A 21253-nucleotide genomic window follows, 5' to 3' on the forward strand; every position below is an offset into this window, starting at 1 on the left:
CCCCCTTACACATACACCCCCCCTCATACAATCCCCCCCTTACACATACACCTCCCATACAATCCCCCCCCTTACACATACACCCCCCCTCATACAATCCCCCCTTACACATACACCCCCCCATACAATCCCCCCTTACACATACACCCCCCATACAATCCCCCCTTACACATACCCCCCCATACAATCCCCCCTTACACATACACCCCCCATACAATCCCCCCTTACACATACACCCCATACAACCCCCCCTTACACATACACCCCCCATACAATCCCCCACATACACCCCCCCTCATACAATCCCCCCTTACACATACACCCCCCCATACAATCCCCCCTTACACATACCCCCCCATACAATCCCCCCTTACACATACACCCCCCCATACATACCCCCCTTACACATACACCCCCCATACAATCCCCCCCTTACACATACCCCCCATACAATCCCCCTTACACATACACCCCCCATACAATCCCCCCCTTACACATACCCCCCATACAATCCCCCCTTACACATACACCCCCTTACACATACACCCCCCATACAATCCCCCCCTTACACATACCCGCCCATACAATCCCCCCTTACACATACACCCCCCATACAATCCCCCCCTTACACATACCCCCCCATACAATCCCCCCTTACACATACACCCCCCAATACAATCCCGCCCTTACAATCCCCCCCTTACACATACATCCCCCCTACACATACAATCCCCCCTTACACATACACCCCCCATACATTCCCCCCTTACACATACACCCCCCCATACAATCCCCCCCTTACACATACACTCCCCCCATACAATCCCCCCCTTACACATACAGCCCCCCTCATACAATCCCCCCTTACACATACACTCCCCCCATACAATCCCCCCCTTACACATACACCCCCCCATACAACCCCCCTTACACATACACCCCCCATACAATCCCCCACATACACCCCCCTCATACAATCCCCCCTTACACATACACCCCCCCATACAATCCCCCCTTACACATACCCCCCATACAATTCCCTCTTACACATACACCCCCATACAATCCCCCCTTACATATACACCCCCCATACATTCCCCCCTTACACATACACCCCCCATACAATCCCCCCCCCTTACATATACACCCCCCATACAATCCCCCCCTTACACATACACCCCCCATACAATCCCCCCTTACATATACACCCCCCTATACAATCCCCCCCTTACACATACAATCCCCCCTTACACATACACCCCCCATACATTCCCCCTTATACATACACCCCCCATACAATCCCCCTTACACATACACCCCCCTCATACAATCCCCCCCTTACACATACCCCCCCATACACATACACTCCACCCCATACAATCCCCCCTTACACGTACACCTCCCATACAATCCCCCCCTTACACATACATCCCCCCTACACATGCAATCCCCCCTTACACATACACCCCCCCCATACAATCCCCCCCTTACACATACACCCCCCCATACAATCCCCCCTTACACATACACCCCCCCCCATACAACCCCCCCTTACACATACACCCCCCATACAATCCCCCCCTTACACATACACCCCCCCTCATACAATCCCCCCTTACACATACACCCCCCCATACAATCCCCCCCTTACACATACACCCCCCATACAATCCCCCCCTTACACATACACCCCCCCTCATACAATCCCCCCCCCCTTACACATACACCCCCCCTCATACAATCCCCCCCTTACACATACACCCCCCATACAATCCCCCCTTACACATACACCCCCCCTCATAAATCCCCCCTTACACATACACCCCCCATACAATCCCCCCCTTACACATACACCCCCCATACAATCCCCCCCTTACACATACCCGCCCATACAATCCCCCCTTACACATACACCCCCCATACAATCCCCCCCTTACACATACAACCCCCATACAATCCCCCACATACACCCCCCCCTCATACAATCCCCCCTTACACATACACCCCCCCATACAATCCCCCCTTACACATACCCCCCCATACAATCCCCCCTTACACATACACCCCCCCCATACATTCCCCCCTTACACATACACCCCCCATACAATCCCCCCTTACACATACCCGCCCATACAATCCCCCCTTACACATACACCCCCCATACAATCCCCCCCTTACACATACACCCCCCCATACAACCCCCCTTACACATACACCCCCCATACAATCCCCCACATACACCCCCCCTCATACAATCCCCCCTTACACATACACCCCCCCATACAATCCCCCCTTACACATACCCCCCCATACAATCCCCCCTTACACATACACCCCCCATACAATCCCCCCTTACACATACACCCCCATACAATCCCCCCTTACACATACACCCCCCCATATATTCCCCCCTTACACATACACCCCCCATACAATCCCCCCTTACATATACACCCCCCCCATACAATCCCCCCCTTACACATACCCCCCATACAATCCCCCCTTACACATACACCCCCCATACAATCCCCCCCTTACATATACACCCCCCATACAATCCCCCCCTTACACATACATCCCCCCTACACATACAATCCCCCCTTACACATACACCCCCATACATTCCCCCTTACACATACACCCCCCCATACAATCCCCCCTTACACATACACTCCCCCCATACAATCCCCCTTACACATACACCCCCCACCCTCATACAATCCCCCCTTACACATACCCCCCCACCATACAATCCCCCCTTACACATACACTCCCCCCATACAATCCCCCCTTACACATACACCCCCCATACAACCCCCCCTTACACATACAACCCCCATACAATCCCCCACATACACCCCCCCATACAATCCCCCCTTACACATACACCCCCCCCCATACAATCCCCCCTTACACATACCCCCCATACAATTCCCCCTTACACATACACCCCCATACAATCCCCCCCTTACATATACACCCCCCATACATTCCCCCCTTACACATACACCCCCATACAATCCCCCCCCTTACATATACACCCCCCATACAATCCCCACCTTACACATACACCCCCCATACAATCCCCCCTTACATATACACCCCCCCATACAATCCCCCCCTTACACATACAATCCCCCCTTACACATACACCCCCCATACATTCCCCCCTTACACATACACCCCCCCATACAATACCCCCTTACACATACACCCCCCCATACAATCCCCCCTTACACATACCCCCCCCCCCCATACACATACACTCCACCCCATACAATCCCCCCCTTACATATACACCCCCCATACAATCCCCCCCTTACACATACATCCCCCCTACACATACAATCCCCCCTTACACATACACCCCCCATACATTCCCCCTTACACATACACCCCCCCCATACAATCCCCCCCTTACACATACACTCCCCCCATACAATCCCCCTTACACATACACCCCCCCCCCCCTCATACAATCCCCCCTTACACATACCCCCCCACCATACAATCCCCCCTTACACATACACTCCCCCCATACAATCCCCCCTTACACATACACCCCCCATACAACCCCCCCTTACACATACACCCCCCATACAATCCCCCACATACACCCCCCCATACAATCCCCCCTTACACATACACCCCCCCATACAATCCCCCCTTACACATACCCCCCATACAATTCCCCCTTACACATACACCCCCATACAATCCCCCCCTTACATATACACCCCCCATACATTCCCCCCTTACACATACACCCCCCATACAATCCCCCCCTTTACATATACACCCCCCATACAATCCCCACCTTACACATACACCCCACATACAATCCCCCCTTACATATACACCCCCCCATACAATCCCCCCTTACACATACAATCCCCCCTTACACATACACCCCCCATACATTCCCCCCTTACACATACACCCCCCCCATACAATACCCCCTTACACATACACCCCCCTCATACAATCCCCCCCTTACACATACCCCCCCCCCCATACACATACACTCCACCCCATACAATCCCCCCTTACACGTACACCTCCCATACAATCCCCCCTTACACATACACCCCCATACAACCCCCCCTTACACATACACCCCCCCATACAATCCCCCCCTTACACACACACCCCCCCTCATACAATCCCCCCTTACACATACACCCCCCCCATACAATCCCCCTTACACATACACCCCCCCCTTACACATACACTCCCCCCATACAATGCCCCCTTACACACCCCCCCCCCATACAATCCTCACATGCAATCAGGGGTCCAACCACTGGAACTTCATCGAGAGATTTACTAAAGCTGGAGCACACAGAATCTGGTGCAGCTCTGCAAACAAACCAATCAGCTTTCAGGTTTTATTGTCAAAGCTTCATTGAACAAACTGAAGATAGAAGCTGATTGGTTACCATGCACACCTGCACCAGATTCTATTCCCCTCCAGTTTTAGTAAATCTCCCCATGGATTTTCAGTGGTTGGACCCCTGATTGTATGTATATGAAGGTATGGTAAACGTATAGGGGGGATTGTATGTGTATAGTGGGGATTGTATGTGTATGAGGGTATGGTAAATGTATAGGGGGAATTGTGTGTATATGAGGGTATGGTAGATGTATGGGGGGGGGGGGGGGTGTGTATAGGGGGAATTGTGTGTATATGAGGGTATGGTAGATGTATGGGGGGGGGTGTGTATAGGGGGAATTGTGTGTATATGAGGGTATGATAAATGTATGGGGGGGGTGTATAGGGGGAATTGTGTGTATATGAGGGTATGGTAGATGTATGGGGGGGGGGGGTGTGTATAGGGGGAATTGTGTGTATATGAGGGTATGATAAATGTATGGGGGGGGGTGTATAGGGGGAATTGTGTGTATATGAGGGTATGGTAGATGTATGGGGGGGGGGTGTGTATAGGGGGAATTGTGTGTATATGAGGGTATGATAAATGTATGGGGGGGGGTGTATGTGTATAGGGGGGATTGTATGGGTATAATGAGGGTATGGTAAATGTATGGGGGGAATTGTGTGTGTATGAGGGTATGATAAATGTATGGGCGGGGGGTTGTATGTATATGAGGGTATGGTAAATGTATGGGGGGGGATTGTGTATGTATAGGGGGGGGGGATTGTATGTGTATGAGGGTATGGTAAATGTATGGGGGGGGGATTGTGTATGTATAGGGGGGGGGGATTGTATGTGTATAGGAGAAATTGATCTGGTGATGGAAGGGTTGCAATCTGATAACCACAGCCGGGTTCCCAGGTGTTCCCAATTTCCAGGGACAAGCCCAGACTTGGGGATTGCTCCATATAGGAATTTCCAGGCTTGTGAAACTGACAGACTGTATAATAACATCCCTGAATGGGGTATACATCAATCGAGAAAGAGAAAGGGGTACACCTCCTGGGGAGGGAAGAAGGGGGTACATCTACTGGGGAGGGAAGAATGGGGTACATCTCCTGGGGAGGGAAGAAGGGGGTAAATATCCTTGGAAGGGAAGAAGGGGGTACATCTCCTGGAGAGAAAAGAAGGGGGGGTTATCTTCTGGTAAAGGAAGAAGAGGGTACATCTCCTGGGGAGTTAAGAGGGGGGTACATGTGCTGGGAAAGGAAGAAGGGGGTACATCTGGAGCAGAAAGAAGGGGGTTCATCTTCTGGGGCAGGAAGAATGAGGTACATCTCAGAGGGAAGAAAGAAGGGGTTACATCTCCTGGGGAAGAAAAAAGGGGGTAAGTCTCCTGGGAAAGGAAGAAGGAGGTACATCTGGAAAGGGAAGAATGGAGTACATATTCTGGCCAGGAAAGAATGGGGTAAACCTTGGAGCAGAAAAAAGGGGGTACATCTCCTGGGGAGGGAAGAAGAGGGTACATATCTTGGAGAGGAAAGAAGGGGGTACATCTCCTAGGGAGAGAAGAATGGCGTACATCCCCTGGGAAGGGAAAAAGGGGGTACAAATCCTGGGGAGAGAAGAAGAGGGAACATCTTCTGGGGAAGGAAAAAAGGGGGGTCATCTCCTGGGGCAGGAAGAAGAGGGTACATCATCTGGGGCAGGAAGAAGGGGGTACATCTCCTAGGAAGGGAAGAAGGGGGATCATCTCCTGGGGAGGGAAGAAGAGGGGAAAATCTCCTGGGGGGGGGGAGAAGAGGTACCTCTGGAGCAGAACGAAGGGGGTACACCTCTTGAAGGAAGAAGGGGGTTCATCTCCTGGGGCAGGAAGAATGAGGTACATACATCTCCTAGGGAAGAAAGAAGGGGGTAAAACTCCTGGGGAAGGAAGAAGGGTGTACATCTCCTGGGGAGGGAAGAATGGGGTACACCTCCAGGGGAAGAAAGAATGAGGCACATCTCCTGGGGAGGAAAGAAGGGGGTAAATCTCCTAGGAAGAGAAGAAGGGGGTAAATCTCCTGGGGAGGGAAGAAGAGGGATCATTTGCAGGGGAAGAAAGAAGGGGTACATCTGGAGAAGAAATAAAGGGGTTCATCTTCTGGGGAATAAGAAAGGGGGGTTCATCTCCTGGAGAAGAAAAAAACTGTATAACTTCTGGGGCAGGAAGAAGGGGGTACATCTTCTGGGGAGGAAAGAAGGGGTTCATTTGCTGGGGAAGGAAGAAGGGGGTACATCTGGATCAGAAAGAAGGGGGTACACCTCTTTAAGGAAGAAGGGGGTTCATCTTCTGGGAAAGGAAGAAGGGGGTACATCTGGAGCAGAAAGAAGGGGGTTCATCTTCTGGGGTAGGAAGAATGAGGTACATCTCAGAGGGAAGAAAGAAGGGGTTACATCTCCTGGGGAAGAAAAAAGGGGGTAAGTCTCCTGGGAAAGGAAGAAGGAGGTACATCTGGAAAGGGAAGAATGGGGTACATATTCTGGCGAGGAAAGAATGGGGTAAACCTTGGAGCAGAAAAAAGGGGGTACATCTCCTGGGGAGGGAAGAAGAGGGTACATATCTTGGAGAGGAAAGAAGGGGGTACATCTTCTAGGGAGAGAAGAATGGCGTACATTCCCTTGGAAGGGAAAAAGGGGGTACAAATCCTGGGGAGAGAAGAAGAGGGAACATCTTCTGGGGGAGGAAAAAAGGGGGGTCATCTCCTGGGGCAGGAAGAAGAGGGTACATCATCTGGGGCAGGAAGAAGGGGGTACATCTCCTAGGAAGGGAAGAAGGGGGATCATCTCCTGGGGAGGGAAGAAGAGGGGAAAATCTCCTGGGGGGGGGGGGGAAGAGGTACCTCTGGAGCAGAAAGAAGGGGGTACACCTCTTGAAGGAAGAAGGGGGTTCATCTCCTGGGGCAGGAAGAATGAGGTACATACATCTCCTAGGGAAGAAAGAAGGGGGTAAAACTCCTGGGGAAGGAAGAAGGGTGTACATCTCCTGGGGAGGGAAGAATGGGGTACACCTCCAGGGGAAGAAAGAATGAGGCACATCTCCTGGGGAGGAAAGAAGGGGGTAAATCTCCTAGGAAGAGAAGAAGGGGGTAAATCTCCTGGGGAGGGAAGAAGAGGGATCATTTGCAGGGGAAGAAAGAAGGGGTACATCTGGAGAAGAAATAAAGGGGTTCATCTTCTGGGGAATAAGAAAGGGGGGTTCATCTCCTGGAGAAGAAAAAAACTGTATAACTTCTGGGGCAGGAAGAAGGGGGTACATCTTCTGGGGAGGAAAGAAGGGGTTCATTTGCTGGGGAAGGAAGAAGGGGGTACATCTGGATCAGAAAGAAGGGGGTACACCTCTTGAAGGAAGAAGGGGGTTCATCTTCTGGGACAGGAAGAATGAGGTACATCTCCTAGGGAAGAAAGAAGGGGGTAAAACTCCTGGTGAAGGAAGAAGGGGGTACATCTCCTGGGGGGGGGAAGAGGGGGGTACATCTCCTGGGGAGGGAAGTAGGGGGTACATCTCCTGGGGAGGGAAGAAGGGAGTACATCACCTGGGGCAGGAAGAAGGGGGTTCCTCTCCTGGGAAGGGAAGAAGGGGGATCATCTCCTGGGAAGGGAAGAGGGGGGTACATCTCCTGGGGAGGGAAGAAGGGGGTACATCTCCTGGGGAGGGAAGAAGGGGGTACATCTCCTGGGGAGGGAAGAGAGGAGTACATCTCCTGGGGGGGAAGAGGGGGGTACATCTCCTGGGGGGGAAGAGGGGGGTACATCTCCTGGGGAGGGAAGAGAGGAGTACATCTCCTGGGGGGGGGGGGAGAGGGGGGTACATCTCCTGGGGGGGAAGAGGGGGGTACATCTCCTGGGGGGGGGAAGAGGGGGGTACATCTCCTGGGGGGGAAGAGGGGGGTACAACTCCTGGGGAGGGAAGAGAGGAGTACATCTCCTGGGGGGGGAAGAGGGGGGTACATCTCCTGGGGAGGGAAGAGAGGAGTACATCTCCTGGGGGGGGGGGAGAGGGGGGTACATCTCCTGGGGGGGGAAGAGGGGGGTACATCTCCTGGGGAGGGAAGAGAGGAGTACATCTCCTGGGGGGGGGAAGAGGGGGGTACATCTCCTGGGGGGGGGGGGGAAGAGGAGGGTACATCTCCTGGGGAGGGAAGAAGGGAGTACATCTCCTGGGGAGGGAAGAGAGGAGTTCATCTCCTGGGGGGGAAGAGGGGGTACATCTCCTGGGAAGGGAAGAAGGGAGTTCATCTCCTGGGGAGGGAAGAGAGGAGTTCATCTCTTGGGGAGGGAAGAGGGGGTACATCTCCTGGGGAGGGAAGAGGGGGGTACATCTCCTGGGGAGGGAAGAGGGGGTACATCTCCTGGGGAGGGAAGAGGGGGTACATCTCCTGGGGGGGGGGAGAGGGGGGTACATCTCCTGGGGAGGGAAGAGAGGAGTACATATCCTGGGGGGGGAAGAGGGGGGTACATCTCCTGGGGAGGGAAGAGAGGAGTTCATCTCCTGGGGAGGGAAGAGGGGGTACATCTCCTGGGGGGGAAGAGGGGGGTACATCTCCTGGGGAGGGAAGAGAGGAGTACATCTCCTGGGGAGGGAAGAGGGGGTACATCTCCTGGGGGGGAAGAGGGGGGTACATCTTCTGGGGAGGGAAGAGAGGAGTACATCTCCTGGGGAGGGAAGAGGGGGTACATCTCCTGGGGGGGAAGAGGGGGGTACATCTCCTGGGGAGGGAAGAGGGGGTACATCTCCTGGGGAGGGAAGAGGGGGTACATCTCCTGGGGGGGGGGAGAGGGGGGTACATCTCCTGGGGAGGGAAGAGAGGAGTACATATCCTGGGGGGGGAAGAGGGGGGTACATCTCCTGGGGAGGGAAGAGAGGAGTTCATCTCCTGGGGAGGGAAGAGGGGGTACATCTCCTGGGGGGGAAGAGGGGGGTACATCTCCTGGGGAGGGAAGAGAGGAGTACATCTCCTGGGGAGGGAAGAGGGGGTACATCTCCTGGGGGGGAAGAGGGGGGTACATCTCCTGGGGAGGGAAGAGAGGAGTACATCTCCTGGGGAGGGAAGAGGGGGTACATCTCCTGGGGAGGGAAGAGAGGAGTTCATCTCCTGGGGAGGGAAGAGGGGGTACATCTCCTGGAGCAGGGACTGGTGTGAATGTACAGGATGTTAAGTGCTGTGTAAATTGTCAGCAATATATAAAGTTTTTGTAATAAACACCAAAATAAATAAAATTGGATTTCTGACCTTCCCCTGGAGTACATCACAGGACACCGCATCTTAGTCATTGACCGTGGGTTATGCTGTTACCTTCAGGTGATTGGACATTGGCAAACAAATCTGTTATTTCCTCAGTTGTTTATTACAGGACACAATGTTAGTCTTAAGCCCCGTACACACGTAGCGATTGTCGGCTGTAAATATTCATCCAACGTCCGATCGGCCGATTGTCGGCTTGTTAGTATGATGCTTCCGACAACCGACTGCGACTTTTCGGCCGAACAGAATCTGTCGTGCAGGCTTTAAAATTTTTGTTGGCCAACACCAGAACGGCTGATTGTTCCTCAGTCAGTACAGAATTCGGCCGACAAACAGCAGATGAGCAAGACTGGGCATGCTCAGAGAAGAAAAAACACAAGGAAAGTTAACCATCACATGACATCACTTCTGCAGTCGGCTGTTGTTGGCCGACAAAATTCGTGTGCAGTCTTTAGCACTTTTCAGCCGACAGGACAGCACCGGACAAAAGACGGCCGATCGTTTGGCCGACAATCGCTACGTGTGTACGGGGCTTTAGACCACACAACATCCAAAAGAAACGGAACTGAGGGGGTGGGCAACACAACAAAGCCAACAGGCCCACATGACAAATGGGCAAACAAAGGGGCTGAAGATCTGGGAGCCGCCTGGACCACCTTCCATCCTATGCTGGCATCAGGAGTCCTAAACACCACCCTGGGGAAACTCAGCCAACATGTGAACAGAAGACCAGGTGGCTTGTAGGTGGGGTGCAGCGCGGTGCAGTGGCAATAATACACACAATACCGGTGCTACCAAAGAATATGTATTAAAATAATGCAAAGACAGTTCCCAAATAAACCGGTGGGTAGGAAGCCCAACAGGGAACACTCACAGGTCCAGCAATGTGTAGAGAGTAGGATTCAGCCGAACTAACAGCGTCTGTAGAGAGGGGCAGAATGCCATCCCTATGTTTTCTCTAACACTAGTTCTGTCCCGACTCTACCCACTTTCAAAATGTGTGCCAAGCCTGGGAGCCAGGGTCTTAAATAGGCTCTGCCTGACACAAGATGGCTGCAAGGATCACATGGCACAGCAGCATCCAATTGGATGACTTCCCAAGTGACCCAGGAGAACAGAGGAATCATGTTCCTCTTGACTTCACCTCTAACTGCAGTGTTGCTGTGGAAAAGTGCCCCCTGCAGTGGAGAAAGTAGACTGCACCTGCCTACAGATTTACAAATCTGAGAAACAGACGCTGGATGATGAAAAGCGCAGGAAGCACCAACAGATTGAGCAGAATATGACCCACAAAGGGAAGAATTAGGCTATTGACTGAGGACCTGTCTGCCTCACCTGCCATTAGTGGAATAAGAGGAATGATATCTCCTACAGGTACCCCCAGGAATGAGCAGAATGAATCGTATCGTGTAAAAAAAAAAGTGTAGCTGAGAGACCAAATCCAGACAGCGAGGAGAAACTTCCCTTCAATGTTCTGAAGAAGGACAATGAGGGCAGAACAAAGTCCTGGTTACGATGGATAGAAGAAAGTGGGCCTCAGTACAACCTTATCTGAATGTAACATGAAGAAGGCTCTGTACCAGATAAGGCCACTAACTTAAAGACTTGCCAGAGATGATAGCAATTACAAAGGCAGCCTGGTGAGTGAGGGCAGATGGGTTCAAAGGGCGGCTTCTGAAGGACAAACAAAACTAAGTTCAGATAAGCAATCAACACCCTCCACAGAGCTATCCACAATGAGGGAGAGAAAGGAGGAATATGGAAAAGAGTGGCCAGGGCCGAGAATTGAGCCTCGAGGACACTCAGTGCCAACCACTGATTAGACCAGATTGGCAGAAGTCAAGATTCGTCCCAGGAGAAGTGTTAAGGTTGGCTTGTGAGAAGTTGATTTCCTAGGTTTCGGTAGAGTAGGAATGATGCAAACTGACCATCAAAAGATGGCCTTCAACAGCCAAGCCATTACAGCCAGAAGGTGGGCCGACCTCCTGGGCAGAAAATTTAGATGACCCAGGAGGGCCCACGCAGAATCTCCTCAGTAGTCTGAGTGTGTCTGAGTACCCCGTCCTCCTGGGATAGTTTGGTGCAATGAGGATCACCAGATGGCCCTCCATCCTGATCCTGTGATGTAGGCTTGGTGGAATTTCGGAGGAGGGAAGGCATAGATCAGAGTCATCAGAACATCCACTGTGAAGGTCAGAGGATCAGCTGCTCCTCATTGCAGAATCCTGGGTTTGGCTGTGGCATTCTCCTTGTCTGTCTGTCCACCTGCAAGGTGATTGATGTGGCCAGTCCCCCTATGCATACCAGACCCTTTGGGTCTTGTATGGATTTTAAGGGGAACCCCACACCAAACCCCCCCCCCCCAAATCCATACCAGACTCTTAAGAACTCCCCATGTTTTAGGCATGTGGCCTGGTATGGTTCAGGAGGGGGGTGCTTTTCTCGTCCCTCCCCTTTCTTGGCCTGCCAGGCTGCACGCTTGGATAAGGGTCTGGTATGGATTTTTGGGGGGGGCCCACACCATTTTTTTTTTTTTTTTTGGCGTGGAGTTCCCCCAATGTAGTTTTTACATACTTTTTTTTTTTATTGCTGGCAATGCCATGCAGCCAGGAAAATCAATTTAAATGTAATTTTTTTGTTTTATAAATGTAAGTTTTGCTGCAGCAGGTTCTATAAATGGTACAGATGCGCCACTTTACAGGCAGACTAAGGCACCCCCCCCCCCCCCCCAGGCACTATATTTAAAGGAATTTCTCATTTTTATAATCTCACTTTAGGCATCATTAACCACTTCTGGACCGGAAGGATTTGCCTCCTTAATGACCAGCCCATTTTTTGCAATTCGGCACTGCGTTATTTTAACTGACAATTGCGCGGTCGTGCGATGCTGTACCCAAATAAAATTGCTGGCTTTTTTCCCCCACAAACAGAGCTTTCTTTTGGTGGTATTTGATCACCTGTGCGATTTTTATTTTTTGCGCTATAAACAAATAAACGCGACAATTCTGAAAAAAAAAAAAAATATATATTTTTCACATTCTGCTATATAACACCCCCCCCCCCCCCAAAAAATGTAAAAATCAAATTTTTTAACATTTTAGGCCAATTTATTTTCTGCTACATATTTTTGGTAAAAAAAAAAATCACAAAAAGCGTATTTTGATTGGGATGCGCAAAAAAACAAACAAAAAAACTACAAACTAGGGGAAAGATTTATGTCATTTTTATTGTTTTGATATTGTATTGTTTTTTTTTTTACTAGCAATGGCGGCGATCTGCGATTTTTAGCGGGACTGCGACATTGCGGCAGACAGATCGGACCCCTAGCTGACATTTTTGACACTTTTGGGGGGACTAGTGCACTGTTACTGTAATAATGACACTGGCAGGGAAGGGGTTAACACCAGGGGGCGATCAAAGGGTTAAATGTAAGCCATGGGGAGTGTTTTCTAACTGTATGGGGGCGGGGCTTGTGAAATGACCATAGAGATCTGTGTTGCTATATAGAAGGATCACAGGCGCTCTGTGATCATTACAGGGAGAAGAACGGTCAGCTGTGATTACAACATCCGACCGCCCTTCTCTCTCAGCGGGGAACGATCGCGGGTGTCAGGAGGCAATCGGAGCCACCTGCCCCGTGCATCGGAGTCCCCGCTTGCCCCCTAGCTGCAGGCACGCGACCGGCGTAGAGCTACGTTGGTTCGCGTAGGAGGGCCAGCCTGCTGCAATAAATCTGCGGTGGGCGGTTCTTAAAGAGGTTGTAAACTCGTTTGATTTTTTTTTTTTTTTTTTACACCCTGCAAAAGAAAGACATAATGAGCTAGTATGCATCGCATATTAGCTCATTATGCAATACTTACCTTATAACGAGCCCCCGCCGTGCCGCTCACTCACCTCTATGACGGGCGACATGTCTAGTCGCCCGTCTTCCGGGATCGCGGCATCCGGCCATCTGATTGGCCGGAGCCGCGGTGACGTCACTCCCGCGCACGCGCGCGGGAGCCGACAGTCACGGCACGGGGCTCTGAAGGAACGGCACGATCGGCCGTTCCTTCAGAGCGTATGCACCAGTGACGTCACTGGCGACATGTAAGGTAAATATCTCCTAAACGGTACATGTTTAGGAGATATTTACAGTACCTATGGGTAAGCCTTATCATAGGCTTGCCTATAGGTACAAGTTGTAGAGGAGGGTTTACTTCCTCTTTAAGTGGTTAAAATCACTGCTCCTTTAAAAACAATATTTTTTCATTTTTTAAATTTGCATTAATACATGTCCCCAAGGGCAGTACTCCCCCCTCCCCCAATACTTCATTTATGGCCAATAACTTGCATATACAGTACACAGCAGATATAATTTTAGGAAAATATGCTTATAAAATAGTTTACCATTTACCAATAAAAAAACAATATATCCCCGGATTTCATTTTAAAAATCTGGCCACCTCACTTTATCAGCACCTCGTCCTAATGGTCCTCCAAGAGACAATCATGACACTGCATTTCTATAAAGACAAGGAGAGCATTACGCATGAAGAGACCCCTCCAATCATCTATTGGGCCATGAAGTCCAAATTTCCGCAAACATTCTCCAGCTTCTGCCCAGAATTGGCGTTCCTTCAACCTTTACTGCAGCCGCTACAGCGTAAGCGAATTAAGTATAGAAAGGTCTTCTCCTTATCGCTGGACCTTCTCGTACCAAATCCTATTCCTTTTCCTCGTTCCCTGAGGGAGAGTCCTTCCTCAAGCGTCTTGGCTTCATCTCCACTTCACCTCCGGCACCCCCGAGATCCCACGCCTCATCTTCATCTCCACCTCCTGCACCCCGAGATCCCACGCCTCATCTTCATCTCCACTTCACCTCTGGCACACCTCGAGATCACACGCCTCATCTTCATCTCCACTTCACCTCCGACACCCCGAGATCCCACGCCTCATCTTCATCTCCACTTCACCTCTGGCACACCTCGAGATCACACGCCTCATCTTCATCTCCACTTCACCTCCGACACCCCGAGATCCCACGCCTCATCTTCATCTCCACTTCACCTCCGGCACCCCTGAAATCCCACGCCTCATCTTCATCTCCACTTCACCTCCAGCACCCCCGAGATCCCACGCCTCATCTTCATCTCCACTTCACCTCCAGCACCCCCGAGATCCCACGCCTCATCTTCATCTCCACTTCACCTCCCCCCCCGAGATCCCACGCCTCATCTTCATCTCCACTTCACCTCCCCCCCCCCGAGATCCCACACCTCATCTTCATCTCCACCTCTGGCACCCCCGAGATCCCACGCCTCATCTTCATCTCCACCTCCGGCACCCCCGAGATCCCACACCTCATCTTCATCTCCACCTCCTGCACCCCGAAATCCCACGCCTCATCTTCATCTCCACTTCACCTCCGCCACCCCCGAGATCCCACGCTACATCTTCATCTCCACTTCACCTCCGGCACCCCCGAGATCCCACGCCTCATCTTCATCTCCACTTCACCTCCCCCCCCCCGAGATCCCACACCTCATCTTCATCTCCACCTCTGGCACCCCCGAGATCCCACGCCTCATCTTCATCTCCACCTCCGGCACCCCCGAGATCCCACACCTCATCTTCATCTCCACCTCCTGCACCCCGAAATCCCACGCCTCATCTTCATCTCCACTTCACCTCCGGCACCCCCGAGATCCCACGCTACATCTTCATCTCCACTTCACCTCCGGCACCCCCGAGATCCCACGCCTCATCTTCATCTCCACTTCACCTCCGGCACCCCCGAGATCCCACGCCTCATCTTCATCTCCACTTCACCTCCGGCACCCCCGAGATCCCACGCCTCATCTTCATCTCCACTTCACCTCCGGGACACCCCCGAGATCCCACGCCTCATCTTCATCTCCACCTCCGGCACCCCCGAGATCCCACGCCTCATCTTCATCTCCACTTCATCTCCGGGACACCCCCGAGATCCCACGCCTCATCTTCATCTCCACTTCACCTCCGGGACACCCCCGAGATCCCACGCCTCATCTTCATCTCCACCTCCGGCACCCGCGAGATCCCACGCCTCATCTTCATCTCCACCTCCGGCACCCCCGAGATCCCACGCCTCATCTTCATCTCCACTTCACCTCCGGGACACCCCCGAGATCCCACGCCTCATCTTCATCTCCACTTCACCTCCGACATCCCCGAGATCCCACGCCTCATCTTCATCTCCACTTCACCTCCGGTACACCCCCGAGATCCCACGCCTCATCTTCATCTCCACTTCACCTCCGGCACCCCCGAGATCCCACGCCTCATCTTCATCTCCACTTCACCTCCGGCATCCCCGAGATCCCACGCCTCATCTTCATCTCCACTTCACCTCCGGGACACCCCAAGATCCCACGCCTCATCTCATCTCCACTTCACCTCCGGCACCCCCGAGATCCCACGCCTCATCTTCATCTCCACTTCACCTACGGCACCCCCGAGATCCCACGCCTCATCTTCATCTCCACTTCACCTCCGGCACCCCTGAAATCCCACGCCTCATCTTCATCTCCACTTCACCTCCGGCACCCCCGAGATCCCACGCCTCATCTTCATCTCCACTTCACCTCCGGCACCCCCAAGATCCCACGCCTCATCTTCATCTCCACTTCACCTACGGCACCCCCCAGATCCCACGCCTCATCTTCATCTCCACTTCACCTCCGGCACCCCCGAGATCCCACGCCTCATCTTCATCTCCACTTAACCTCCGGCACCCCCGAGATCCCACGCCTCATCTTCATCTCCACTTCACCTCCAGCACCCCCGAGATCCCACGCCTCATCTTCATCTCCACTTCACCTCCAGCACCTCCGAAATCCCACGCCTCATCTTCACCTCCACTTCACCTCCCCCCCCCAAGATCCCACGCCTCATCTTCATCTCCACTTCACCTCCAGCACCTCCGAGATCCCACGCCTCATCTTCATCTCCACTTCACCCCCCCCCCCCGAGATCCCACACCTCATCTTCATCTCCACCTCTGGCACCCCCGAGATCCCAAACCTCATCTTCATCTCCACCTCCGGCACCCCCGAGATCCCACACCTCATCTTCATCTCCACCTCCTGCACCCCGAAATCCCACGCCTCATCTTCATCTCCACTTCACCTCCGGCACCCCCGAGATCCCACGCTTCATCTTCATCTCCACTTCACCTCCGGCACCCCCGAGATCCCACGCCTCATCTTCATCTCCACTTCACCTCCGGCACCCCCGAGATCCCACGCCTCATCTTCATCTCCACTTCACCTCCGGCACCCCCGAGATCCCACGCCTCATCTTCATCTCCACTTCATCTCCGGGACACCCCCGAGATCCCACGCCTCATCTTCATCTCCACCTCCGGCACCCCCGAGATCCCACGCCTCATCTTCATCTCCACTTCACCTCCGGGACACCCCCGAGATCCCACGCCTCATCTTCATCTCCACCTCCGGCACCCCCGAGATCCCACGCCTCATCTTCATCTCCACTTCATCTCCGGGACACCCCCGAGATCCCACGCCTCATCTTCATCTCCACTTCACCTCCGGGACACCCCCGAGATCCCACGCCTCATCTTCATCTCCACCTCCGGCACCCGCAAGATCCCACGCCTCATCTTCATCTCCACCTCCGGCACCCCCGAGATCCCACGCCTCATCTTCATCTCCACTTCACCTCCGGGACACCCCCGAGATCCCACGCCTCATCTTCATCTCCACTTCACCTCCAGCACCCCCGAGATCCCACGCCTCATCTTCATCTCCACTTCACCTCCAGCACCCCCGAGATCCCACGCCTCATCTTCATCTCCACTTCACCTCCAGCACCTCCGAAATCCCACGCCTCATCTTCATCTCCACTTCACCTCCCCCCCCCCCCGAGATCCCACGCCTCATCTTCATCTCCACTTCACCTCCAGCACCTCCGAGATCCCACGCCTCATCTTCATCTCCACTTCACCCCCCCCCCCCGAGATCCCACACCTCATCTTCATCTCCACCTCTGGCACCCCCGAGATCCCACGCCTCATCTTCATCTCCACCTCCGGCACCCCCGAGATCCCACACGTCATCTTCATCTCCACCTCCTGCACCCCGAAATCCCACGCCTCATCTTCATCTCCACTTCACCTCCGGCACCCCCGAGATCCCACGCTTCATCTTCATCTCCACTTCACCTCCGGCACCCCCGAGATCCCACGCCTCATCTTCATCTCCACTTCACCTCCGGCACCCCCGAGATGCCACGCCTCATCTTCATCTCCACTTCACCTCCGGCACCCCCGAGATCCCACGCCTCATCTTCATCTCCACTTCACCTCCGGGACACCCCCGAGATCCCACGCCTCATCTTCATCTCCACCTCCGGCACCCGCGAGATCCCACGCCTCATCTTCATCTCCACCTCCGGCACCCCCGAGATCCCACGCCTCATCTTCATCTCCACTTCATCTCCGGGACACCCCCGAGATCCCACGCCTCATCTTCATCTCCACTTCACCTCCGGGACACCCCCGAGATCCCACGCCTCATCTTCATCTCCACCTCCGGCACCCGCGAGATCCCACGCCTCATCTTCATCTCCACCTCCGGCACCCCTGAGATCCCACGCCTCATCTTCATCTCCACTTCACCTCCGGGACACCCCCGAGATCCCACGCCTCATCTTCATCTCCACTTCACCTCCGACATCCCCGAGATCCCACGCCTCATCTTCATCTCCACTTCACCTCCGGTACACCCCCGAGATCCCACGCCTCATCTTCATCTCCACCTCCGGCACCCCCGAGATCCCACGCCTCATCTTCATCTCCACCTCCGGCACCCCCGAGATCCCACGCCTCATCTTCATCTCCACTTCACCTCCGGGACACCCCCGAGATCCCACGCCTCATCTTCATCTCCACTTCACCTCCGGGACACCCCCGAGATCCCACGCCTCATCTTCATCTCCACCTCCGGCACCCCCGAGATCCCACGCCTCATCTTCATCTCCACCTCCGGCACCCCCGAGATCCCACGCCTCATCTTCATCTCCACTTCACCTCCGGGACACCCCCGAGATCCCACGCCTCATCTTCATCTCCACTTCACCTCCGGGACACCCCCGAGATCCCACGCCTCATCTTCATCTCCACCTCCGGCACCCCCGAGATCCCACGCCTCATCTTCATCTCCACCTCCGGCACCCCCGAGATCCCACGCCTCATCTTCATCTCCACTTCACCTCCGGGACACCCCCGAGATCCCACGCCTCATCTTCATCTCCACTTCACCTCCGACATCCCCGAGATCCCACGCCTCATCTTCATCTCCACTTCACCTCCGACATACCCGAGATCCCACGCCTCATCTTCATCTCCACTTCACCTCCCCCCCCCCCCCGAGATCCCACACCTCATCTTCATCTCCACTTCAGCTCCCCCCCCGAGATCCCACACCTCATCTTCATCTCCACTTCACCTCCGGCACCCCCGAGATCCCACGCCTCATCTTCATCTCCACCTCCGGCACCCCCGAGATCCCACGCCTCATCTTCATCTCCACTTCACCTCCGGGACACCCCCGAGATCCCACGCCTCATCTTCATCTCCACTTCACCTCTGGCACCCCCGAGATCCCACGCCTCATCTTCATCTCCACTTCACCTCCGGGACCCCCGAGATCCCACACCTCATCTTCATCTCCACTTCACCTCCGACATCCCCAAGATCCCACGCCTCATCTTCATCTCCACTTCACCTCTGAGATCCCACGCCTCATCTTCATCTCCACTTCACCTCCGACATCCCCGAGATCCCACGCCTCATCTTCATCTCCACTTCACCTCCGACATCCCCGAGATCCCACGCCTCATCTTCATCTCCACTTCACCTCCGACATCCCCGAGATCCCACGCCTCATCTTCATCTCCACTTCACCCCCCCCACGAGATCCCACACCTCATCTTCATCGCCACTTCACCCCCCACCCCCGAGATCCCACGCCTCATCTTCATCTCCACTTCACCTCCGGCACCCTCGAGATCCCACGCCTCATCTTCATCTCCACTTCATCCCCCCCCCCCCGAGATCCCACACCTCATCTTCATCTCCACTTCACCCCCCCCCCCCGAGATCCCACGCCTCATTTTTATCTCCACTTCACCTCCGACATCCCCGAGATTCCACGCCTCATCTTCATCTCCACTTCACCTCCGACATCCCCGAGATCCCACGCCTCATCTTCATCTCCACTTCACCTCCGACACCCCCCGAGATCCCACACCTCATCTTCATCTCCACTTCACCTCCGACATCCCCGAGATCCCACGCCTCATCTTCATCTCCACTTAACCTCCGGCACCCTCGAGATCCCACGCCTCATCTTCATCTCCACTTCACCTCCGACACCCCGAGATCCCACACCTCATCTTCATCTCCACTTCCCCTTCAGCATCCCCGAGATCTCATGCCTCATCTTCATCTCCACTTCACCTCCGGGACACCCTCGAGATCCCACGCCTCATCTTCATCTCCACTTCACCTCCGGCACCCTCGAGATCCCACGCCTCATCTTCATCTCCACTTCACCTCCGGCACCCCCGAGATCCCACGCCTCATCTTCATCTCCACTTCACCTCCGGGACACCCCCGAGATCCCACGCCTCATCTTCATCTCCACTTCACCTCCGGCACCCCCGAGATCCCACGCCTCATCTTCATCTCAACTTCACCTCCGGCACCCTCGAGATCCCACGCCTCATCTTCATCTCCACTTCACCTCCGACATTCCCGAGATCCCACGCCTCATCTTCATCTCCACTTCACCTCCGGCACCCTCGAGATCTCACGCCTCATCTTCATCTCCACTTCACCTCCGGCAACCCCGAGATCCCACGCCTCATCTTCATCTCCACTTCACCTCTGGAACCCCCGAGATCCCACGCCTCATCTTCATCTCCACTTCACCTCCGGCACCCCCGAGATCCCACGTGTCATCTTCATCTCCATTTCACCTCCGGGACACCCCCGAGATCCCACGCCTCATCTTCATCTCCACTTCACCTCCGGCACCCCCGAAATCCCACGCCTCATCTTCATCTCCACTTCACCTCCAGAACCCCCGAGATCCCACGCCTCATCTTCATCTCCACTTCACCTCCGGCATCCCCGAGATCCCACGCCTCATCTTCCTCTCCACTTCACCTCCGGAACCCCCGAGATCCCACGCCTCATCTTCCTCTCCTTTTCCCCTCCAGCACCCCCGAGATCCCACGCCTCATCTTCATCTCCACTTCACCTCCAGAACCCCCGAGATCCCACGCCTCATCTTCATCTCCACTTCACCTCCGACTCCCCCGAGACCCCACGCCTCATCTTCATCTCCACTTCACCTCCGGAACCCCCGAGATCCCACGCCTCATCTTCCTCTCCTTTTCCCCTCCAGCACCCCCGAGATCCCACGCCTCATCTTCATCTCCACTTCACCTCCGGCACCCCCGAGATCCCACGCCTCATCTTCATCTCCACTTCTCCTCCGGGACACCCCCGAGATCCCACGCCTCATCTTCATCTGGCGGAGAGGAAGC

The sequence above is a fragment of the Pelophylax lessonae genome (assembly GCF_965119305.1).
Source record: "Pelophylax lessonae genome assembly, chromosome: 6".
NCBI classification, from domain to species: Eukaryota; Metazoa; Chordata; class Amphibia; order Anura; family Ranidae; genus Pelophylax; species Pelophylax lessonae.